This window comes from Myotis davidii, unplaced genomic scaffold (assembly GCF_000327345.1).
Source record: "Myotis davidii unplaced genomic scaffold, ASM32734v1 scaffold845, whole genome shotgun sequence".
In the NCBI taxonomy this organism is placed as follows: domain Eukaryota; kingdom Metazoa; phylum Chordata; class Mammalia; order Chiroptera; family Vespertilionidae; genus Myotis; species Myotis davidii.
In genome coordinates this window covers 1,585,580-1,600,451 of record NW_006296223.1, presented here as the reverse complement: position 1 = coordinate 1,600,451, position 14,872 = coordinate 1,585,580, and the positions used below count along the sequence as shown (strand labels likewise).

The 14,872-nt window shown below is 50.9% G+C and overlaps 1 long non-coding RNA gene across 2 annotated transcripts; it reads right to left on the bottom strand.

Annotated features, from left to right (window-relative positions):
* Window positions 1-7,557: 7,557 nt before the first annotated feature.
* Window positions 7,558-9,221, bottom strand: LOC102765715. Of its 2 annotated transcripts, XR_001515114.1 has the most exons (3): window positions 8,542-9,217; window positions 8,278-8,416; window positions 7,558-7,989 (listed from the first exon to the last, which is right to left on the bottom strand). It is a non-coding gene; the product is annotated as an uncharacterized LOC102765715 (long non-coding RNA). The 2 variants fall into 2 exon arrangements; XR_436042.2 differs by having other exon boundaries at window positions 7,558-8,416; window positions 8,542-9,221.
* Between the last annotated feature and the right edge of the window lie 5,651 nt (window positions 9,222-14,872).

Sequence of the window (14,872 nt, the reverse complement as noted above, 5' to 3'; positions counted from 1 at the left end):
CTCGGAGGCCCGCCTCGACTCCCCACCCACTCCAGGCCCCAGGTTCGCCCAGATCCAACGCCCGACGCCCCCTCCCCGTCACCTTAGCGACGGCAGGATGGGGGGCGCGACCTATGAGGAAGGGTTTAGGGGAGGGGGCGCTACTAGACTCCACCTGCGGCAGGAAGAGAATTTTAGTTTTACCCGTTGTCGTGGCAACGCAGGAGGGGTGGCGAGTGGGTGGAGGAGAGGGGAGCGCAGGGAAGAACTAGCTCTGGCACCACCACCCCGCGGAGCCTGCCCGGGCCCCCACCCGCGGGGCCTACGGAACTACCCCAGGGCGTCCAAACGGTGCACCCCAGGGCTCTGGGAGCAGCCGCCACTAAACGTCGCAACATCCCTAAACCCCAGAGAAATACCTCCTGACTCCCCTAGGACTCCCCCAAAACACGGCCCTCCCCCTCCCCGCAGAGCCGCGCACCCTCTGGGAAGGCACACTGCGAACCCTCACAGCGCACACTTGTGAGCCCTCACAGCCCGGCCAACATGGGGCACCCTGGCGCCTGGAGAAAACGCGCTGACCTCGGCCGCCCCCGCCTTCTCCAGGCGCAGCCCTGGATTCCCTGAGCTCCCAGGAATACACTTGAATGAACCCACACACAGAACACCTCCCGGGCCCTCCCCATGGCAACCTGGAAACACCCTCACCCCACGCGGAAGTGTTTGACATTCCCTCCAAGAACAGCCGGCTCCCCACAGAGCCACCACCACCACCAGGGCCTCCCACCACACCACCCATGCCCATCCCTCTGCCTCCAGGGCAGCCTCTGGTCCCCCTCCTCCCCAGGGCAGGGACCGCTTCCCAAGGGCCAGCTCTACCCGCTGAGGGAGCCCTGGCTCTCTCCACCCCCATCCACCCCACTTAAGGGAAAATCTCTGTCCCCCAGGATCCACTGACCCCACAGAGCCGAGCCTCCAGCGCTGACTGTGGGTCTGTCTGTCCCGCTTTCTCAGCAGACACTCCCTGCCGGGAAGTGTTGCCCCAGGATGCCCAGACCTCCCACCTCCCTGTCCAGGCTCTTCCCAAGGCCACTGGCCTGGCCTGAGTGAGGGAGCTAAGGGTCCCCTGGGGACTGGAGCAGGATGGGAGGGGTGGGGAAAGCGGGGAGCAGGAAGGGGCGGTTGGAAGCCCACTTATCTGCAGGAAGCACCTTGGGAAGCATGAGAGTTTGGGTTTCCTGGCCCAGCCCTGGAGAGAGGAAACGACTGCGTCCGGTGCTCGGTGTCTCCACCATCTTCCTGCCCCTTCCCGCCTCCTCCCTCTCCAGTCACCCCGGCCCCCAACTCCATGCCCACCCAGAGCGGCCCTGCCACCCCCCATCCATACCACCACCACCTCCACCTGCCTTTGCTCCCAGCAGCTCCTCCCATTGTGGCCACTGCGAGGCCATGGACAAGCTCACCGAAGCCCCTGACAGACGCCAGGAGGAGGCTGTGCCTCTCCCCAACCCAGACTCGGAGCAGTCCTAGTCCCTCACCAACTCCCTGCAAACCTGCCTGATGGCCACATACCCACCTGCCCACCCAGCCTGGACCTCACAGGGCCCGTCCTGCCTCCCCAGGCCTCCCTACTTGAGCCCTGTGCACCAATGCCCAGCCCCTTGGGAGAGACCCTCCATCGGACTCATGGTCTCCGCTTGGCCCGACTCAGCCCAGGGTGATAACAGAGCCTCATACAGTGCTGGCTCCGCAAAGAGCATGGCACACAGGATGGCACATATGCATGAAATCCAGGCCCACACTCCCCGGGCCCCCCACCACCCGCAGCAGCAAAAACAGCACACCCAGAAGCCCTGCACCCACATCGGCCCTCTGTGCCTGCCGTGTGGGGGGTCTGCAGACATGGAAGCCAAGGACGCGGGTGGGCGTTTGTGCTCTTTCTTTTCTTGAGACTAGAAGGCCCAGGCTCCTGTCCACCTGCCTCAGTAGGTCCGCCTTTGCCTGGCCCAGCCCTGCCCCCTTGCCTCCCTTGCCTCTGTCCTTGAAGGTGAGGATTCACCTGACCATGGCCTCCCTCCTTCCTTCAGGACCAGGGTCCCAGAAAGATCGTTGTTTCCTACTTCTTCCCCACATTCTCCCACCACAAACAGGCTTCCTAGGGCCTTGGGGAGCGCATGTGAGCTAAACACCCAAAACAGTGCCTGGCACAGGGCACACCCAGCCCTGGATGGAGCCTGCCCACTGGCCCTCGCTGCTCCAGCCTTCACTCCACCTCCCCTGAGGCCCCAAGTGCCTCCTGGTCAACTCTTCTGACAAGGTGTTTGTCTCAACTGACCTTCACTGCAGCTCAGGTGTGCCCCCTCCTTCACCCCTCCCTCCTCCTCTAACCCTCCTGGGGCCACTTCCTCACTGAATTCCAGCCCTGTCTCCACGTGCTTCAGCGTCCTATCCTCTTTCCCCCAAGTAGACTCAGCCCCCTACCCCCTCACTCCCATCTGCTTCTCTGTCTTCAGCAGCACCTGCTGTCAGGTGCTGTACGGAACTCACTGGTTTAGTATCTGTCTTACTACCAGGACATGGGCTCTCTGTGGAGAGGGAGTTCGACCTGTTTGGTTGCCAATGTGTCCAAGGTCTTGAAATAGTGCCTGGTGCACAGTAGGTACTCAACATATATTTGCTGAGTGGATGAATCAAAGCTTCAGCTCTAGGCTGTTCACACCTACCTGCCTCCAGGACAGACTCTCCCAAACTCCAGATGAGTTTGTAGGAGGCAGGAATCCTTGAAGGTTCAGTTGATTATAAAACTGGGTCTGGTCTTTTCTGTGGGTAGACTTTTTTTGTTGCTCCTAGTTATTAATGTCTATCAGTATATTTAGGTGTTTTTTCATCCTGAGTCTGGTTTGTTAAATTTTCTTTTTCTAGGAAAAATTTCTAAAGAATCTGTTTTTCATCTTGTTTATCATCTCTACTTTCTATTTGTTTAATTCGAATCTGCTTATTTTTCTCTGCCTTTTCTTTTATTTCTATGACTCATTTTCTAGTTTCTTCAATGGACACTTAAGGCTATAAATTACCAAATGCCACTTTAGCTCTGTCCCTTAAGTTTTGATAAGTAGTATTGTTAATTAAACCTTGTTATGACTTTCTAATATCAGTTATATTTTTTGGCTTGGGAATTGCAGAAAAGTATGCTTATTTAGAAGTATGCATATTTTTGTTAAATTTATTTCTAAGAATTTTGTTATTTCACATTATTGCAAATAAACTTTTCAAGTTTCATTTTATAACTGTTTATTGCTAATACATAAAAGTACACTGATTTTGTATATAAAATTTTATAGCCTAGAACCTTGTTAAATTCACTTCATTCTAGTAGCATTTTTTACAGGTTCCTTTGGATTTTTCTACATAAACAATCAGGGCATCAGCAAATACCAAAATGCTTCCTCCTTTTGAACCTTTATGCCTTTTATTTCTTTTTCTTGCCTTATTGCAATGGCTAGGACCATCAGTACAGTGTCATATGGAAGTGGTAAGAGCAAGCATCCTTGCTTTGCTGTCAATCATATGGGGGAAATGTTCAATTTTTTCACTGTTAAGTATAATGTTATCTGAAGGTATTTTGTAGATTCCCTTTATCAGATTGAGAAAGTTTCCCTCTGCATCATGTACAGATGTCTGTCTCTCTAAAGGAATTTATTGGAAACCTTACCCAATGACTCTGTTTACCTCTCATTAGCCAGAACTGGGTCTGTATGCAAGTTAGGCTAGGAAATGAGGTTCTTTCTTAGGTGAGCACATTGCTGCCCCTATAACACCATGCTGCTGTAAATAATGAAGAAGGCAAGTGGATATTAGGATAGGCAACCAGCAATCATGCAATTCTAGAGGAACAGTCATTTACATGCCAAATTTTTAATTTACTGTTCTTTGTCATCTGGGTTCTATTGTTGCCATTTACATAAATGCTACTTATAATTGTCATTTTTTTTCTGTATAAGTTTCTGGCTACTTTTAAGACCCTGTTGTCTTTAATATTATTCAGTTTCACATGATGTGTCTTGGTGTGGTTTTAGTTTTCGTTGTCCTCTTTGGGGTTTGTTGTGGTTTCTGATTGTAAGGAGTTATGTCTTTCATCAAATCTGGAATTTCTCTGCTATTATCTTCTTCTTTTTTTAATCAGCAAAGTTTTATTGTAAAATAAAAAACCAATATTAACAAAATGTGATATAGCCCTAGCCAGTTTGGCTCAGTGGGTAGGGTGTCGGCCTATGGGTTGAAGGGTCCCAGGTTCGATTCCGGTCAAGGGCACATGCCCAGGTTGCGGGCTTGATCCCCAGTAGGGGGTTGTGCAGGAGGCAGCCAATCAATGATTCTCATCATTGATGTCTCTCTCTCTCTCTCCCTCTCCCTTCCTCTCTGAAATCAATTAAAAATTTATATATTTTAAAAATCCTATATAATAAAAGTCTAATATGCAAATTGTCCCCTCGACTGGGAGTTTGACCACTCTCTATGACGTGTGCTGACCCCCAGGGGGCGGCGCAGAGCATGGCGGGCATCAGCGACGCAACACAGGCAGCAGGTGGCAGTGGAGGTGCTGCTCGCCCCATGGGCCCTGATGAGAGCAGGACTGTGGAGGGATGGTGGAGAAGGTGAGCAGGCAGCTCCAGGCCAAGGCAGGTGCGAGCAGGCCTGATCGCCCAATCCGTCTGGCCTTGGGCTGGGACGGGGAACTGGGGGTGGGTCGTGGCGACCAACCTCCTGTGGCACCTGGCTTGGGGGGGGGAACCTCCCGCAGTACCCGGGTGGGGATCTGCGACCTCTCGCCAGCTACCTGGGGGCGGGGGTGACAAGGACAGAGGTGCGGTGAGAATGCGGGGTGTCCACCAAGCTTGCTCTCACTCCCTCTGCCACCCTACCCCAGATCGCCAGGGCTCTTGCGCACCAGGGAAGTCCCCGCGATCAGGTGCTGGGCACCTGTGAGGAGCCCACCCGCACCCCCACGGCCTCTTTGGGTGAGCCAGGCCACAGCCACCAGGACAGCAGGGGCCAGTCAGGCTCCTTGTAAGTTCACACAGGAGCCGGTCTGGGAGGCTGGCTGGGAGAGCATGCTGTCCGCCTGGCTTCTGTGTGGCGCCCCTGGTCGGCCCAGAGGCCCACGCTGCGCCCTGGCCTGCATCTCCACGTGGGGACTTGGGCATCGTGACTCAGGCAGAGGGGAGCACGAAGGGGCCCAGGTGCTGTCCAGGGCCCAGAGGTCAGCTGGGACCTGCCCTTCCACGTCAGACGCGCGCACTTCGATCGCCAGCCAAGCCTAGGGACTGCACCTGTGCACAAATTTCATGCACCGGGCCTCTAGTGTGATATAAAAGGGGAAGAGTGGGAGGGGTGCAGGTGAGGAATACAGATGTGCCTTACAGACTATAGAAGAAACTGATCCCGAGCATTTGGGGGAAGTAAAACAGATCTTGGAAGATATAGATCCTACACTGGAGATGGAACCTTCCAGAGTGTGGGATGAGGTGAGATTCTTCTTAGGTGGTGAGGTTCCCCTGACTTCAGACAGGATTTGGTCAGGCCAGCAGAGAAGGGACTTAGAAATTCCCTCCTCTTAACTAGCTGCCCAGCCATAGAAACCATTAACCCATCTACAAATGGGGACAGGAAACCAGCACCCCTAAGGGAGCCTGGTCCCAAACATACATCGTTTCATTAACCCTCACAGTAAGCCCCATAAGGCAGGTATGACTATTGACATTTTATCAATGTGGACAATGAAGTTAGGAAATTCAACTTGAAATAGCTTCCCTGGCTAGTTTGCTATTATCTTCTTTAATATTGTCTCCTCAGTATCTCCTATTGAAAATATGTTAGACCTCAAGGATTATCCTCGAAAGCATTATGTGAAGTGAAATAAGCTACCACAACGGACAAACATATGACTTTACTTACAAGAGGTATCTAGACTAGACAGATTCATGCAGACAGAAGGAAGAATAGAAGTACAGGGATTGGGGGCGGAGAGGCTAGGTAGTTATTGTTTTGGGGGTACAGAGTTGCTGTTTAGAATGATGAAAAAGTTCTGGAAATAGTGGTGATGGTTCTACAGCATTATAATATATTTAATGAAATTATAAAGTGTGACATTTTTTAAAAGAGTGAACATTTTAAAAAATATTAGGCCTGCTCATTCTAATTTCTGCAAAATGTTCTCATCCCCTAGTCCAGTAGTTCTCAACCTTCCTCATGCCACAACCCTTTAATACAGTTCCTCATGTTGTGGTGACCCCCAACCATAAAATTATTTTCGTTGCTACTTCATCACTGTAATTTTGCTACTGTTATGAATCCTAATGTGAATATCTGATATGCAGGATGTATTTTCATGGTTACAAATTGAACATAATTAAAGCATAGTGATTAATCACAAAACAATATGTAATTATATATGTGTTTTCTGATGGTATTAAGAGACCCCTGTGAAAGGGTCGTTCGACCCCCAAAGGGGTCGCAACCCACAGGTTGAGAACCACTGCCCTAGTCTATTTGGGTGCTGGGTAATTCCTTCAGACTATCTTCAAGTTCAGTAATTCCCAGCTGTGTCTGGTCTGCTATTTAACCTGCCCATTGAAATGTAGTTATTACATATTTTTGTTCCTTTTCAAATCTATCAGATTTTTCTGTTTCTCTTTTTTCTGATCCTTTTCGATAGTTTCTCATTCTTGTCCAGGTTTTCTAATGGCATCTTTTATCTCTGTGAATATCTTCAGCATACTTCCATGTTTTGTGATTTTATTTTTATTTTAAAATATATTTTTATTGATTTCAGAGAGGAAGGGATAGGGAGAAAGACATAGAAACATCAACGATGAGAGAGACTCATTGATTGGCTGCTTCCTGCATGTCCCTATTGGGGACCGATCCCACAACCTAGGCATGTGTTCTGACAGGGAATTGAATTATGACCTCCTGGTTCATAGGTCGGCACTCAACCACTGAGCCATGCTGGCCAAGCCATGTTTTGTGACTTTAGGTTATGATCTCATGTTTGCCCCATTCCATCCGTGGGATCCTGGGGGACTGCGCTGGGCTGTCCTCCTCCAGAGATGATCATTTGCTCAGGCAGTGCCTCAGTGCTGCCAACCAACAACCTTCAACTGATTCCAGACCACTCCTCATATATATTTAAAATTCATACCCATTTGAAGGTAAATGTATATTTCTGAATTTGGGGAGATTTGATTTACATCTTGTGGTGACATCATTACAAAATCTTTTTCATTTCTCTTTCCTGGAGAGCAGGGTTTTTTCTCAGTCTTTCTAGCTTCTCACTGAAATTATGGGTCTTTAAAAGTCCTGACTGTGTGAGAATCTAAATTCTAACTTCTTGTATTGCATGGGCCTAAGCCTGTCTTTTGTCTCCTGTGCGGCCATTAAAACCCCAAGCTCTAAGTTCCTGGTACTGAGACTGTCTCCAACGTCATATGGGCTAACACTGTTGCTTTTAGATTCCACTTCATTTTGTGTCTCTGGGAATACACCTTGCTTTCTTTCAAGCTCAGCTATGCAGTTAAAAAAAAATGCTTATTATACTTTTGTCAGCATTTCCAAGTGCTTTATAATACAGGGGCTTTAGATTTTGTTGAAACTGTTTTTCTTATTCAGCCACAGCAGTCAGCCTGTAGAGTGCTTATTGATTTTTTGCTGGGCAGATATTAAATGAATGCATAAATGAACAAAAGAACATTCTGCATTTTAAAACGTTTATTATACATACACACCAGAGCACAAAGCAGGAGGAACAGAGGTGATTAATGGGCCCCTCTGGTCAACCACGTCCCCTCGGTCACTGAAGATTTTGGTGTCTTGATCAAGAGTTGCCTGTACATCCGATTCTGACCTCATCCATCTCCGTCCACGAGATTCCTCGCACTATGGCCTCCCTCTTCCTTGACCTCTCACCTCCCTGACTGTAAAAGCTAGGGTCTGGGTGTAGGTTGCAGACGCCTAGTTTGAGCAGAAAGGGATTGAACCCCCGAACTTAGTGCTACAGAGTCATTGTAAACACACTATCCCTGAGGTCCCCTGGGGAGTTACTCCTGTCACCACAGTCAGCAGCAGCAAACGAAGGCGTCAGAAAGCAAATGCCCTGCTGCCAGCTCCCTGCGGACCACCCTCTCAGCCGATCTGTACCTCCCACCCCCTCTTGCACCCAGGTAGAGCCGTGTCACGGAGTTCTGGAATCGATTTGGGTAGAAATGCTGTGGGCCACTCCCAGACCCAACCCACAAATACCTGTCGCCCAGTCCTGCTTGTGCTGTCTTCACCCTCCTGGGATGACCTTAAATCCTCATGTCAACAGTAGCAGCACTTCCCTGAATGACTAGATGGAGCAGAGGGCTGCCATCCCTGCCCAAGTTGCCAACTGGACTTTCTGTGAGCATGAAATAAACATCAATTGTTTTAAGTCACTAGCATTTGGGGGTTACCTGTCAAAGTAGCTGGTTTTTCCTCAATGATATAGGAGGGAGCCCCCGGGGCCTCCACTGGGCTTCTCACCTGAGTCTTTGCCGGGATCTGCAGGTAATATTGCATTGGCCTGCTGCTTAGTGCATCCATCCAAACCGAACGCCTTGAGAACCGGAGAAATTAACACAAGATAGATTCACATTCCCGCTGTGTCCATGGGGAGATGGGCTGTGGCCCTAAATGCATATTTCATCTGACCCCTCGGATCAGTGGACTGTGGGTGGGCGGGACATCACATAGTCTGGGAAGTGTCATTAGCTCAGAGCCAGAGCCCAGCTGTTCCTGAGAGCTTGGGGTGTCCCCGCCCCCAGCGCACGCGCCATCCCGGCCAGTCTACATCCCTGTGTGGGGGAGGGGGACCAGGCAGGGGAAGACCACAGGGCCTTGGGTGTTTCCGCCAGGACTTTCCCTCTGGCAGAGGCTCCGGATACGCGAATGACTCATGTCCAGGAATTGGAAGGGGAGATGTGACTGCATTGTGAGTCAGGTTCCAGTCGTGTTCCTGAGACATGGGGGTCTCCACCCCCACCCCCACCTCCACTGACAGAGCCCTGTTTTGTCCTAAGGGTGACTCCATGACCAATGAGCCAAAGGTCTCTGAGGCCACACCATTCTTCTTGACCATCATGGTGACCACACCTACCTGGCCACATGGCCTCTGTCATCTCACGATCTCTTTACCCATTTATTTTCAAAAAATATTTTTTCTTGCCCTGACTGGTTTGGCACAGTGGATCGGCCTGCGGACTGAAGGGTCCCAGGTTCAATTCTGGTCAAGAGTGCATGCCCGGGTTGGGGGCTTGATCCCCAGTAGTGGGTGTGCAGGAGGTAGCCAATCAATGATTCTTTCTCATCATTGATGTTTCTATCTCTCTCTCTCCCTCTCCCTTCCTCTCTAAAATCAATAAAAAAATTTTTTTTAAATATTTTTTCTTGATTGATTTGAGAGAGAAAGAGATCGACCCGTGGCTCCACCCATTTCTCTGTACCCCATTTCATTTCTGTCCTCTAGAGGCCAGCCTCCCCACCGCTTTCAAGGTCGAGCACAGTACACTCCTTTCAAAGGTGCTGCTGCCCCTCGCTGCACGTCTAGTGTCGTGTGAGGGGGTGTCCTCAGGCCCTCCCAGAGGAGAGTTCAGGGACCTTGAGCAAGTCTCTCAGTCTTTGGATACCTTTTCATATCCACCCAGTGCAGGGTCACTTCCTCAGTATCCCTGCCTCGGGACTTTGCCAAAGGGTGCACTGTCCTGGTGTCTAAGGCTCCTCCTCCTGGAGGCTGGGCTGTGACCCATGTGCCTCCTCAAGCCCTTGGGCCTGTGGAACGGCAGCCGGCTATCAGCCCCCCTCAGCCGGACCTGCACCAGGTCTGCAGGGGCATCCTGGCTGCCAGACCATGAGTCCCCAGGCTGCCGCTTGGAGGACCACATATTGGATCTGCTGGAGAAGATGCTTTGAGCTCCATCTAGTTCTTCGCCTGGTCTGGGCAGAATTTCCTTCCGGGGCGGAATTGACGTTCCTGATAAAATGCTCTTGAGATAATCCAGTGAACTTCAATGACGGCATGACTTGATTTGGAAACGGCCACCAGCCCCTCTGAGGGTCTGCACCACAGGTTTTCTGTGTTGAGTCTGAGACGGATCCTCCCGCCCTGAGTGAATTCCTGACATGGCCGCTCAGGATCCTGCCCCTGCGTGCACCATTGTCATGAAACCTGACCACTGCTGGGTGGCAACCTGTCTTCATCTCTCCACCTGTCCTTGGCCAGATAGCCCCCTCTTGCCCAGGTCTCAGCGGGAGATCCCTCCGGCCTGCCGTTCTCATGGCACCGCCCCGCCCCCACATGACAATGACAATGGTAAAGATACAGACTCGGCACATGCCAGCAGTGGCTTAGTCCTGCCCACCAACCAGCTGCGTGCATAAGATTATTGTCCTCCATTCACAGGGGCCCAAGAGCAGCAGCTCATACCTGAGCGGAGAGATGGGAGAGGGAACCAGGGGCCAGGGAAGTCCCCACTGAGAAAGTAGCATCCACCAGACTGGAAGGAGTGGGGGAGCTAGCTATGCCAGGACCAAGAATTCCAGATGGGGCACAGCAAGGTCTGCAGCCTGAGGCTGAGGGTAGGGGACAGCAGAGAGGGGGCTGAGGGACAGCACCACACAGAGCACCTCCCACCAACCACCGTGCTCCTGGGCAGAGCCTCCCCCGTCTGCCCCACTCCATTCTATTTTTTTTTTAAATATATTTTATTGATTTTTTACAGAGAGGAAGGGAGAGAGATAGAGAGTCAGAAACATCGATGAGAGAGAAACATCGACCAGCTGCCTCCTGCACATCTCCCATGGGGGATGTGCCTGCAACCCAGGTACATGCCCTTAACCGGAATCGAACCTGGGACCTTTCAGTCCGCAGGCCGATGCTCTATCCACTGAGCCAAACCGGTTGTGGCTCCATTCTAATTTTTAAAAAATACATTTTATTGATTTTTTTACAGAGAGGAAGGGAGAGGGACAGAGAGCCAGAAACATCGACAAGAGAGAGACATCAATCAGCTGCCTCCTGCACACTCCCCACTGGGGATGTGCTCGCAACCAAGGTACATGCCCTTGACCGGAATCAAACCCGGGACCCTTGAGTCCGCAGGCCGACACTATCCGCTGAGCCAAACCAGCTAGGGCCCCACTCCATTCTGATAGGGGTCTAAGGGTAGAATAAAAGTATGGTTTTGTTTTTCCCCTCTTGTCTTAATTTCTCTTTTCTTTCCCACCCTTTTACTAACAGAATATGTAATTAAGTAATCAAATGTATGTATTTAACCTTATGTTCTGGCTAAGATTTTATTGCAGTTCTTAGTTGACCAGACAAAACCAAAAACTTTAAAAAAAAATTCTTTGTTTAAATATTACATGAATCTTCTTTTTCCCCCATTGACACCCCCCCCCCCAGCGCATGCCCTTACCCCGATACTGTCTGTGTCCAAAAACCAAAGACTTTTAACCCAGCCCTGAACTTACACGCCTGGCCACCATGAAGGTGGAAGCAGATCAATTTAGTCTCAGAAACGCCGGGCTGACACACACCTGATCACTACCTGAGCGGCCATCCTCTGCCACGACTGTCCACTCCCCATCAAACCAGCACAACATACTCAGGGGCAACTGTTTCTTTTCAATTCTTATGAAGTCTCCCATGTCACATCAAACTTATAAAGTTAAATAAATGTGACTGCTTTTTCCTGATGACGATTGTCAGTTTAATTTTCATGCCCAGCCAGGGATCCTGTGAGGGTCAAGGTAAACTCTTCCTCCTCTACAAGAGCCAAAGAGCAAGGGGTGTGGGGTGACAGTGGGTGGAAAGTTACTACGAGGAAACAGCAGGGATGAGGGGGAATTCTGGCTAAATCCACCCAGAAGAGAAGCCCCCTGTATGTTACTTTACTCAGATTTGTAAAGTTATTCGCTGAGTTCGCTGGCGTAAATAAACAGTGTCACTCCTTTTCTCTAAAGCGCCGCTTGGTTTTTCTCTGGTCTTTTGCAACATCTGCAGAGCCCAGAATTGAGATCAACCACATGGCCATTGTGTGGCAAAGGGTGAGGAAATGAAGCTGGGTGGCCAAGTGGGGAAGCAGGGATGGTGGTTGCTGAGGGCAAGGAGGTAGACAGAGCAGAGTGAGGGGCGGCAGAAGCCTGGCAGCCGGACTCCGGTGCCCCAGGTCCTCACATCAGCTGTGTAGGAAGCATGCCTCTCTGCTTCATCTTCATAGAAAAGAAACAGTATGTGGCCAGGTGGTTACTGAATTTCCCCAGAGCAAACAGGATGTGAGGGGTCGGGAGAGGGACACATGGTTCATAGCATATCCTAGGATGAGGGAATACAATATTTTCCAAATGAACTTTTGTAGGAAGCGTGCCTTTATGATTGATCTTCATAGAAAACAAAGAGCATGTGCCAGGTGGTTACTGAATTTCCTCAGAGCAAATAGGATGTGGGTGGTGGAGAGAGGGTGAGAGCTGCATACACGTGGCTGATAGCACATGTCCAAGGATGATTCCCCTAGAGACAAAGGGAGGTGGAGGCAACTAGAAAAGGCCCCAGCCATTTTCTAAACTAACCTAACGGGAGTCAGTAAGTCCTAGGTGACCTATTAGGAAATAGGTGACCAAATAGTACTCAGCCAATGAGGAACTGGAGGAGGGACTAAATAAATAGGCTATGTTCCCTGCCCAACATGGGTTCCTGTACAATGAGTGCCCACTCTCAAGAGTGTTATTAAAAGTCTCATTTTCGCGGTGCTTCTGTTTCCTAGTCAGTCATTTTAAATTTGGACAGGTGAGCCACTTCTCACAGCCGGCCCAGGAGCAGGAGCCTTTAGGTGTCCATGTTCCCAGATGGAGGTCTCTCTCATCTCTGGTCCTAAAAGGAGCAGGAGCCTTTAGGTGTCCATGTTCCCACAAAAGCAGCTTACCCACCCTACCCAGGCCCCGGAGATGGAGGTCTCTCTCATCTCTGGTCCTAGAAAGACAAGACCCACACCTTGCAAGGCCTCTCTGCTAACTGTGGGCGTGAGTTCCAAATTAGCAATGGCCCAGGGGTCCAGAGCCATATCCTGCACCCTGGTGGGCCGCCTCCCACTCAGTATCTCCCCCAAACTGACCCTGCAGCAACCCAGGAAGAGCTCACAGCTCCAACCTGCAGAGGCTTAGCTTTGAACAAACACAGCTGGTAGCGCACACACCTCCTCCTCATCCAGAGGTCAGGGCTGGGCTGGCTTTGTGGTCCCGTGTGCAAACACCTGAGCAGCCTCCAGACACCACAGGGGACAGGGCCAGCCATTTGCATAACATTACAACCGAAGGCAGGCTCTTTCTGAGAATCGGGGCAGGTCTCTGCTGCCCGGGGTTTTTCCAAGCTTGCAGCTGAAAGAGCCTTTGGTTGGTTCCTTTTAAACTCCCATCCACAGTGCCCACCAGCTGTGACTGCTCCAATTACAGGTTCAAAGATTTCTGGGCAGCGGAGAAACTTTCTGGCCAGGCCGCACCCCCTCCCCCAAACTCAGCTCCCACGCACCAGCCCAGAAACCAGGCTAGAGGCGGACAGCCAGGGGGATGGTTCCTGGAGACTGACCCCTTCCTTCCCCATGAAGTCAGCAGCGCCATCTCTGAGCCCTTCCATTTTGGATCCCCACACTGCCCCTTGTCTTGAGTCGTGTCCACAGCAGCTCCCCAGACAGGGCCGAGCTTCTAAGGAAGCTATGTCCTGTCCCCCGCCCCCTTCCCGGAGGCCTTTCCACAGCCCTGTCCCCCACTCCCCTCCAGGGTCAGTAACCACGGTAGCCAAGTCCTACTCCCAGAGGAGTGCCCTGAGCTTGTGGAGGAACCTGAGGCCAGAGAGCTGCCCTAGGGAGGGTTCTGGGGCAGTGGCCGTAGGGGAGCTGCTGAGTGGAGCAGTGCACGGAGCACAGGAGTACCTTACCCACCGAACAACCCGCGGGGCCCCTTTCTTGGAGACAGCTAAACAAACTGGGAACCAGATGAAGTCATCTGCCCAAGGCTGTTTGTCCATGACAGAGCCTGGACCATGCATCTTCTCTTTTGATAGGTCCTTCCTATTGGTGTGCCCTGGAGACAGCCCAGACACACATACACACGCGCACACGCGCGCACACGCACACACTCACGCGCGCACACGCACACACTCACGCGCGCGCACATGCACGCGCGCACACGCACGCACGCACACCGGGAAGGACGGGTTTGAAAGAATTCGCCATCTAGTGTTTCAAAACCAGCACGAGTGGTGTTGACGGAAACGCCAGCAGAGGTTGGCTGGTTCACCCGGCGCTCCGGACACGCCCTGCGCTCAGGTCCCAGCCCCGCAGGTCCGGGCGTGTTTCTATCCCAGGGTTCCACCTATTGGAATCATGTCCATCCCTCAATGCTCTGCCCAAGAGTCTTACGTTTTATATACAACACTTCCTAAATCAATTTTAATTAAACAAGAAATACATGAATGCATTCTCCCAGTCATAATGTAGAGCATTATGGATAGGGCTGAAGTCTCTATTGACAAAAACCTCCAAGCTCCATTCTTCCTCAAAGGTGAGCAATATTATCCATTTGTTGCATGTTTTCCCAGAGTCCTTTCTATGCATTTGCATATTCACATATGAACGAGTAGGAAGTATCCAATATGTTTTGCATGTTTTACACAAATGGTAACACCCTTGGTTTTTTTCACTCAACAATCCCTACTGGAGACTTTTCCACATGACGTATCTATAAGACTCAATAGGGTAGCGGGTATTCTTTTAATCTGCCATAGTATGAGCCCCAGCATTTCTCCCTCCCAGGACAGTCTGGT